The sequence below is a fragment of the Crocodylus porosus genome, unplaced genomic scaffold, assembly GCF_001723895.1.
Source record: "Crocodylus porosus isolate Cpor-Errol unplaced genomic scaffold, CroPor_comp1, whole genome shotgun sequence".
In the NCBI taxonomy this organism is placed as follows: domain Eukaryota; kingdom Metazoa; phylum Chordata; order Crocodylia; family Crocodylidae; genus Crocodylus; species Crocodylus porosus.
The window spans coordinates 22,599,582-22,608,070 of NW_017728948.1; the positions used below are offsets into that span (position 1 = coordinate 22,599,582).

Consider the following 8,489-nt stretch of genomic DNA (forward strand, 5'->3'; position numbering starts at 1 on the left):
TTTTTTTTTTTTTTTTCAAATTTGTTTTTTTAGACTTGGACCTACATAATATTGAATTAATCGGATGTAATGGTGGCTGGTGTAGGCACAGCTGGAGGACCCAGAAACATTCAGAGAGTAGTGTTTATATTCAGCAGGTGGTTTCCCAGCACCCCTCCCCTTAAACTGTACCCATTTTTAAGATAGGATTGATTTTTCAGTGATGGTCAAGCACTGAACTACCTTTGAGGGTCTGAGTTTGATCAGACGGATTAAAATTTGTACTTGGCTATATATATATTGAAAAGTGACAGCAGTATAAAGATACCATCTCTTGAAAAACAAAAACGAGCAATTGACTCAGAGAAGTTTACACCCCCACAGGACGCATTAAATCACGTCCTTGAAGTGCAACTATTACCAAGCAAAAGCATAGCTTCAAGCAGTTTCATATCTTCCACCTGAAAGCAGATGGATACAAGAGAATTCTTCTTTCACACCACGCCTAATGATGATAAGCCCTGTTCCACATGTAGGTATGGGAGATTAGCTGGAGATGTAAAAAGAGGTGTGGTTAAATAAAAACAAACCACCCACTGAATACAGACAGAACACTGCATGGGTTCTGGATCCCTCCAGCTGTGCCAATACCAACCACTGTTTCAACCAATTAACTCAATATTTTATTGGACTTAGTCTGATACAGAGCAAGAACAAACAGTCAATATAACTGCCCAAAAAATAAGATGGTTCACTGCAAATACTTCCCTGTTACATAGCAAATGTTGGACTCTAAATACATGTTGTGATAAGAAGCTATGAATAATCAAGTTTCATTTTGAAAAGAACATGGAAATTTGCATATTTTCCATAAGAAGTTTAAAAATCAGACATGCATGTTGAACTACAGAAAATGTATGTGTTTTGAAAAAGCTACTGGCTTCACCCCAAGCAAACTGTCAAACATTTAATTGGATATATATATCATTTTCAGTGCATCGACAGGAGTTCTGTAGTTGTGGGGTTGCTGCTGAGAATGCCAGGCTACTCAGAGTTCAACTTGTCACTCCTACTGAAATCACTTGATGAGGTAGGTAGATGTGGAAAAAGAGGCACCCTTTGGCATAGATTGGCTCCAGTCCTTTGAGGGTTTCTGTCACCCACAAGAAGCAGAATCTTGTACAAATGCCAGACAGGGAGCCAGAAGAATGTAAAAAATGGATATGCTGGCCTTTTGTCTGTGGATGCACCCTGATAATCAAACTACTATATTAGACGCATCTAAAACTTGTGTGGGCCTTTACCAAGGGGTTTATCAATATAATACTTGAAAATCCTGGAGTAGTCAAACTCAAGAGGCAAGGACTACAAGGATTACAATATGTAGCATCATAAAAACCAGGCTTAGAAGGGACCTCGGGGGGTCACTTAATCCAACTTCCTGCTCAAAGCAGGACCTGCCCCAAATAGATCATCCCAGACAAGGTTTTGTCTAGTCAGGTTTTAAAAACCTCTAAGGATGACGATTCCACAACCTCCCTCCCTGTTCCAGTGCTTTACAACCTTCCTTGTGAGAGGGTTTTTCCTAATTTCTAACCTAAACGTCCTTTGCTGCAACTTGAGACCACTGCTCCTTGTTCTCTCATCTACTGCCACTGAGGACAGTCTAGCTCCATCCTCTTTTGAACCCCCCTTCTGGTAGTTGAAGGCTGCTATTAAATCCCCTCTCAGTCTTCTCTTCTTTTGACTAAATAAGCCTTTTTTATTAAGCCATGTGCCACAGTCCCCTCGCCATTTACACTGCCCTCTGCTGGACTCTCCAACTTGTCCACATCCTTTCTGAAGGGGGCCCACAACTGGAGACAGTACTCCATATGTGGCCTCACCAGTGCTGAATGAGGGGAAGAATCGCTTCCCTTGATCTGCTGGCAATGCTCCTATTAATGCATCCCAGTATCCTGTTAATTTTCCTGGCAACATGGACACACTGTTGGCTCATATCCACCTTTTGTCCACTGTAACCCCTACATGCTTTTCTGCAGACCTACTGCTTAGCCAGTTGGTCCCCAGCCTGTACTTGTGCATGGGATTGTTTCGTCCTAAGTGCAGGACCCTGCACTTGTCTTTATTTAACCTCATGAGATTTCTTTTGGTCCAATCCTCCGATTTGTTGAGGTCTCTCTGAATTCTAGCTCTACCTTCCAGTCCCCCAGCTTGATGTCATCTACAAACTTGCTGAGTATCCAGATTGTTAATGAAGATATTGAACAAAAACTGGCCTCAGGACCAACCCTGGAGCACTCCATTTGATGTCAGTTGCCAACTAGACATCTCACCAGTGATGATTATGCTTTGAGCCTGATGATCCAGCTAGTTTTCTATCCACCTTACAGTTCATTCATCCAACCTCTGTTGCCCCCTCCTGCTTCTGCTTCCTCTAGGACACCCATTTCCCCACTTACCTCAGGGGTTTGGTCTCCATCCCCTGGAGAACCTAATTCAAAGCCCTCCTCACTAGGTTACCAAGACTGTCTGCTCTTCCCTCTCTTTGTCAGGTGTGCCCCATCTCTTGCTAGCATTCCTTCCTCTTGGAACACCCCATGGTCAAAGAAGCCAAAGCCCTCCTGGCAACACCATCTGCACAGCCATGCATTGATCGGCAGGATGCATCCACTCCTGTCCAAGCCCTTCCTTTTGACTGGAAGGATCAATGAGAACAGCATCTGAGCTGCTGGCCCTTTCACCCTTCTATTCAGAGCCCTGTAATCACTTCTGATCTGCTCAGGGTCACCTCTGGCAACATCACTGATGCCTACATGGATGGACAGCACAGGGTATTAGTCAGAGGGCTAGATGAGATTCAGTAATCCCTTATGACATCTTGGATGTAGGCTCTGGGCAGGTGGCAGACCTCCTGAGATGACAGGTCAGATAATAAGTCAGATGGATGCCTCTCTGCAGAAGGGAGTCTTCTACCACCAATACCCATCACTTGGTCGCAGCAGTTTTGATCCTCTTAGGCTTGGGGATGCTTGGCCTGTCCTCCTTCACCAATGGACCGTGCTCTTCCTCCTCTATTGCTCGGGCTCCACATCTGTTCTTTAGGCAAACTGCTGCAGGTGGAGATGAAGACTTCTGATTGTTGCCAGAGGTAACAAGTTTCCAGCTTCTACCTTCCTGAGAGTCCATGTCCTTTTCCTCCTCCAGCACTGCCTCTCAGTTCTTCCTCCACAGTCCTAGAGGTCTCCTCCAGCACTGAACTGATGAAGTCCTCGTGGCAAAGGATGCCTTAAAGTCTCGTCATATCTTCTCATAGCACTCTTGCCTGCTCCCTGAGGGACAACACCAGAAGGCATTGCTTGCATCTCAGATACTCCCCTCCCTGGCTGTCGCTGGAAGGAACCTGCGAGATGCCATTTCTACAGCACCAAACCAGGACCTGGGTAGGACCTTCGATAGTGACCGGTCCTACATGGATAGACAATAGGCCTGTGTGAATACGGAAATATTCGATTTGGATTTGGCTAATTAAGTTACAAGACAGTAACTTGATTCGGTGATTTGAATCACTGTCCCCATTCGATTCAGCTAAATTGGCTTTGAAAGATTCGGTGCTGATTCACAGAGATTCAGTGATTCGGATTGGCCGGGGAGGGGCAGGCAGAGCTGGGTGGCTGCAGGTTCTCCGCAGCTCCTCCAGCTGTGCCTGTCTCTCCCAGGGCGGGAGCAGGCATGGGGGCCAACCCCAGCCTCCCAGCACTTAAAAAAAAAAAAAAAAGCTCTGTACTCACTGGCTGCTGCAGTGGCGATCAGCACCTCTGGGTGCTTGTGGTAGAGCCTTGCCCCCCCTCTGCCTGGCAGCCATGTGGCAGCTGCCTCATGGCACAGATGCAGTATGGGAAATGGGGCTGAGTGCTGCCAGGCTCCAGGTGACTGCTGCATCTGGTGAGTGCAGGGCTTCTTTCTATCCTTATTTTTTAAAGTGCTGGGCTGGGCAGCTGATGGGGCCAGGCAGGGCAGCCATGTAGGCTTCCCCCGTGGCTTCCCCTGCCCAGGGAGAAGAAGACACAGCCGGAGGAGCTGTGGGAAAGCCTGCAGCAGCCTGGCTGTGCCCGCCTCTCCCCGGCCGATCCAAATCTTTTCCGAATTGATTTGGATGCTTTGAATCGATTTGGAACTTTTAATGGGAATCCTGATTTGATTTGGATTCGGAGATTTGGCCCCCGAATTGGGCCAAATCGCCTCCAAATCAAATCGGCAACCAAAGCTTCACACAGCCCTAATAAACAACTCACAGGTACAAGCAGGGGAAGGAGTTGGCAGTGGCAGTGGTTCTGGCATCACAAAGTCCTCCAGCCATTTCTTTAGGACTCTTAATCTGCCGCCTCTCTCTTCCTGTCCCGCTCTCCAACCAGACCTTCCCTAGCAAACCTGCCTGAAAGCTGGCCTGTTTGCTGCTCATTGGTCCCTCTCACCAAGCTTACAGTGAAGGTAGGAAAGAAAGAGTTTTCAGGCAACCCCCTAGTGACCCCCTCACTCAGGGTCTCTAGTTAAGCTAGGGGCTTAAGTAATAGGTCTAACTCTTCAGTTTTAGCTACTCACATTAAATATATGTAGGTTAGCTACTCTTAATGAAAGAAAGAGCTCACCTGAAAGGTTCTCCTTCAAAGACAAGTGGCAAACTGACCTGCAAACTGATTTACAAACTACTCACAAACTGTAGTTCTGCAACGGCTGCGAGAGGGCACGTTTTCAACCAAGCTGATGCTGGAATATGGTATGTCTGGTGAGAACTGCTTTTTGTTATCTAGAAGGCAGCAAGAAGTCTCAAAGGACCCCAAGGCTGTTCACTTTCTTGACAGAATGAAGACAGTGGAAGATACTATCAGTCTTAACAGGTTCTCTAACTACACCCTCTTCCTAGCAACACTGATTTTATACAGCTTGTCTGAACTAGCTAATTTTAATTCAGGTACTTGGCTTGTCTCATAAGTAACATAACTGACATTTGCACATAATGCCCCTAAACCAAGGGTGTCAAACTCGCCCTGGGCATGATTTGGAGAGGGGGGGGCTCCTCCCAAGCTGAATCTGTGGGGCCTTGTTTGGGCACCAATATGGGCCTGGAGTTGCACAGTGCTACATCAGTGTAGCACAGTGCTGGGGGCATGTGGCAGCACAGAGCTCTGCCCAGGCAGTGGCAGGGAGACAGGGGTGCAGAGTGGCACAGATCTGTGTTCAGTCAGAACTCCATGCTGCTGCATGCCCCTGTGTGATTCTGTACCACGGCAGGATCCCGGACCCATGCTGCCACACATCCCTGGCACTGCGACTGACTAGACTTCCACACAGAATCATGTTCAGGGAGTCTGGAGCTGGGAGCATGCATCAGCAAGGTGCTGAGGGCATGCAACAACATGGAGCACTGGCCAAATGCAGATCTGTGCCACTATACACTTGTGTTCATGGAGTTGCATGGCACCCTGGCTGGGTGGCAGTGCTAGGAGCAGGCTGCAGCATGGAGCTGAGGGCACAGGACTACTGGTGGGCTAGATACAAAAGTTCCACCCGTCAGATCCAGCCCACAGGCCTTATGTTTGAAACCCTTACTCTATCTAAACAGTATCATAGGCCATGTGTAGATGAAATGAGAGGCGTGCGTGCACGACATTTTAAAGAGGACTAAATGTTTTTGCACCGCTTTAATGGTATTTGCATGTGTCAGTGGCATATTGCACATTAATTCCAGCCACTGTAGGAAATTCAGCAGCATAATGTGCCTTAAATGACTCGGGGTGCAGGAAACTAAAACTCCTCCTGCCAGACAGCTGAGTGAAGCACTAGGCTCAGTGCAGCTCCACAGCCCTGCAGGAAGCCCTGCAGGCAGCCTGGCAGCAGCCTGGGAAAGCAGGTTTTGCCAAAGAGAAACGGTGAGCCTAATCTGTTTTTCCCCTCCCTGGAGCCTGCCTGCCTGAGCTGCATGGGGAGCCCAGTGCTTCCCTCTGTGGCTGTGGTGCTCCCTGGGACTGCTTAAGCCAGGTGCCTGCGGGTGGGTACTGCCTGGGACAGGCGCTGCTGCTGTGGAGGGAACCACCAGCTCACCTCCACAGCCCAGGGACCGCTCTGCCCACCAGCAGCTTGCCCTCCCCTCCTTGCCAGAGAGGCAGGTAAATCAGCAGGGTGTTTATGACATGGGGGTTTAATTAGCCGTAAAACTGAAGTGGTCTTTTAAAAAATGCACCGCTTCAATTTAGGGCGCCATTTCATCTACACACCCCTATTGCTCAAAGGAACCGAATGCCTGCAAGTGAAAACTGCGATTTGACTGTTACAGTTTATCTGGTGCCAAAATCCAAATGGACCAAGACGAATTTAATTGCTGGATCTGTTGTTACAGTACAGTTATTTCACTATAGTCTGGCAGAATAGAAGAAACTGCTTTTGTTTTAAGTATCAATGGGCAGTAAAAATAACCTTCACCCATCAGAACAAAGGTGCCAAATAAGAGTGTCGCAAACATTCTGAATATATCAGGGTTCGATGCTTTTGATAGAAAAGGAGAAGAACCTCTTGCTGCTGCCGTGATAGTGCAGTTTCTTGTTCTACGGATAAAATTTAGACGGAGCCAAACTCTCAGTGCTGTGAATTTCCCATTTGTGGCACAACTGCCTATTTGTGTTGTGACTTTTAAGCAGCGCAGGGCAGCTTAGCCATACTTTCTACTTAGGCAATGGAATTTGGCACAGCTGGCACTAGAATCCAGTGGCATCCAGGACAAATAAAAAATCTGAAGTGTTGCTGATCACGATGTACTACTGTAAGCAGGGCCATTGCTGGGCGGAGCAAATTGGGGTGACTGCTCCAGGCCCTGCACTTTGGGGGGCCTCGCAGAACTGGGTGGAGCAGCCACAGTGAGTCCACACTGTTGCCGGCTTCACGTCCAGCCATTTAGCTGCAGAACCTTTCAGGGATACCATGGGATGCCATGGGTTATAAGTACCAGGTAAGCAAATGTGATTGACAAGATAAATCCAATGGGTGTCTACACATGAGCATGGAGTCAGCTCTGACACGTCGGCAAGGGCTCAATTACTCATGTCTGCCAGAGCATGGCGACTGTTGTGCTCCAGCAGCCTCCGGTGTCCCGTGTCTCAGCATCCCCGTGCTTAAAAATGGCAGAAGGGAGCGTTTTACCTAAAGCCTGTTAAATGAGCTTTAGTTCAAGCACTCCCGCCACCATTTTTAAGTATGGAGATGCTGATACACAAGACATGGCAGCACTCTAATTGGAGCGGCTTTTGGAGCTGCTCTAATTAAAGTGCCGCTCCCTGACTTCCAGAGCACATGCAGAAGTGCCCACTGATTTCAAATAAGTATCCAGTATTAAAAAAATTCTGACCTGTTTTGGTCTTTCTGAGATCTTTGCAATAAAACAATTATTTTCCTGAGTGAAACAACTGAAAAATAAGGGCTGGCACTTTCCAAGGGGTGGCTTGGGCTTAGCATGGGATGCCTTTAGTCTAAAAACCTTGAGAATCACTGTTAAGGCTTGATGGGGGCGTAGGCGGGGGAAGAAAGGCAAACAACCAAAACTTGTCAAAGTAGAAATTTGAGAAATGGGGACAGGATCCAGGCCAGCGCCCTGCAGTTTTGTAGGAAGCATGATGCAGATGGATACCCACGCGCAGACACAAAATTTTGGAAAGAGGGGTGCAGAGGGTGAGAGGCATCATCACGTATAAAAACAACACTTAATATCTGGCTGCAGTCCTAGGCTGTGGAATGGGGTGGGCCACCCAGGTCACAGCCCGACCAACTTGTAGCACGTTCATTTATATAATCCACAAATCTGCAGTTGTTACTCTGGCTAAAACTGAATAGCTATTTTTTTTTTTTAACTCCACAGCTAGCTCCATTAACGTGTTAAAAGTTGGTCCGGCCATAGCCTGGGTGGCCCACCTCGGTCCACCGCCTGTGGCTCTAGTTAAAACTAGAAGCTTTCCTCACATGTACAGGCCCAGGCCCCTAGCTAGTCAGATGAAAGGAAAAAACTAACAAACAAACAAAAAATGTAGACCCAGTAAAGTTTAAAGACTGAAACAAAAAAGTCCCCCAAACTTTAAACTTTGTTTTTAACCCCTTCCAAGGCCGTGCCAGGCTGTGGAACAGGAGCTGTGGGCCCAGCAGCAGCTAGTAAAGAGCAGCATGGCCGAAGAAAGGCTGGCTGGGCCGGGGGAAGGCTTAGACCGTTCAAAAGAGAGGGGCTAACTCCTGCGGAGGAAGCGGGGGGGAGCCCTGACCTCGACTGGAGCCCGGACTAGAGGCTTTAAATTGGGGGCGAAGCCGACCCAAAGCGGGGTGTACCGCGGGGGTCCCCACGTCTCTGGTGCAAACCCCGGGCCGAGGAGCGCTGCGCGCCGCACACGCCCCACCCCAGGCCGGGGCGGCGCTCGGCGAGGGTGGCCGGTACCTGTCTGTGCAGCAGCGGCCGGATGCGCCGCACGCCCAGC

The 8,489-nt window shown here is 48.4% G+C and overlaps 1 protein-coding gene across 1 annotated transcript in view; it reads right to left on the reverse strand.

Moving 5' to 3' along the window:
• The window catches only part of EVC (EvC ciliary complex subunit 1), a 114,251-nt gene extending 105,768 nt beyond the window's left edge, over nt 1-8,483 (reverse strand). Inside the window, exon 1 of the mRNA XM_019553029.1 lies at nt 8,450-8,483. The gene's annotated coding sequence lies outside the window, so the exon portion shown is untranslated. The remainder of the gene's footprint in view (nt 1-8,449) is intronic.
• Between the last annotated feature and the right edge of the window lie 6 nt (nt 8,484-8,489).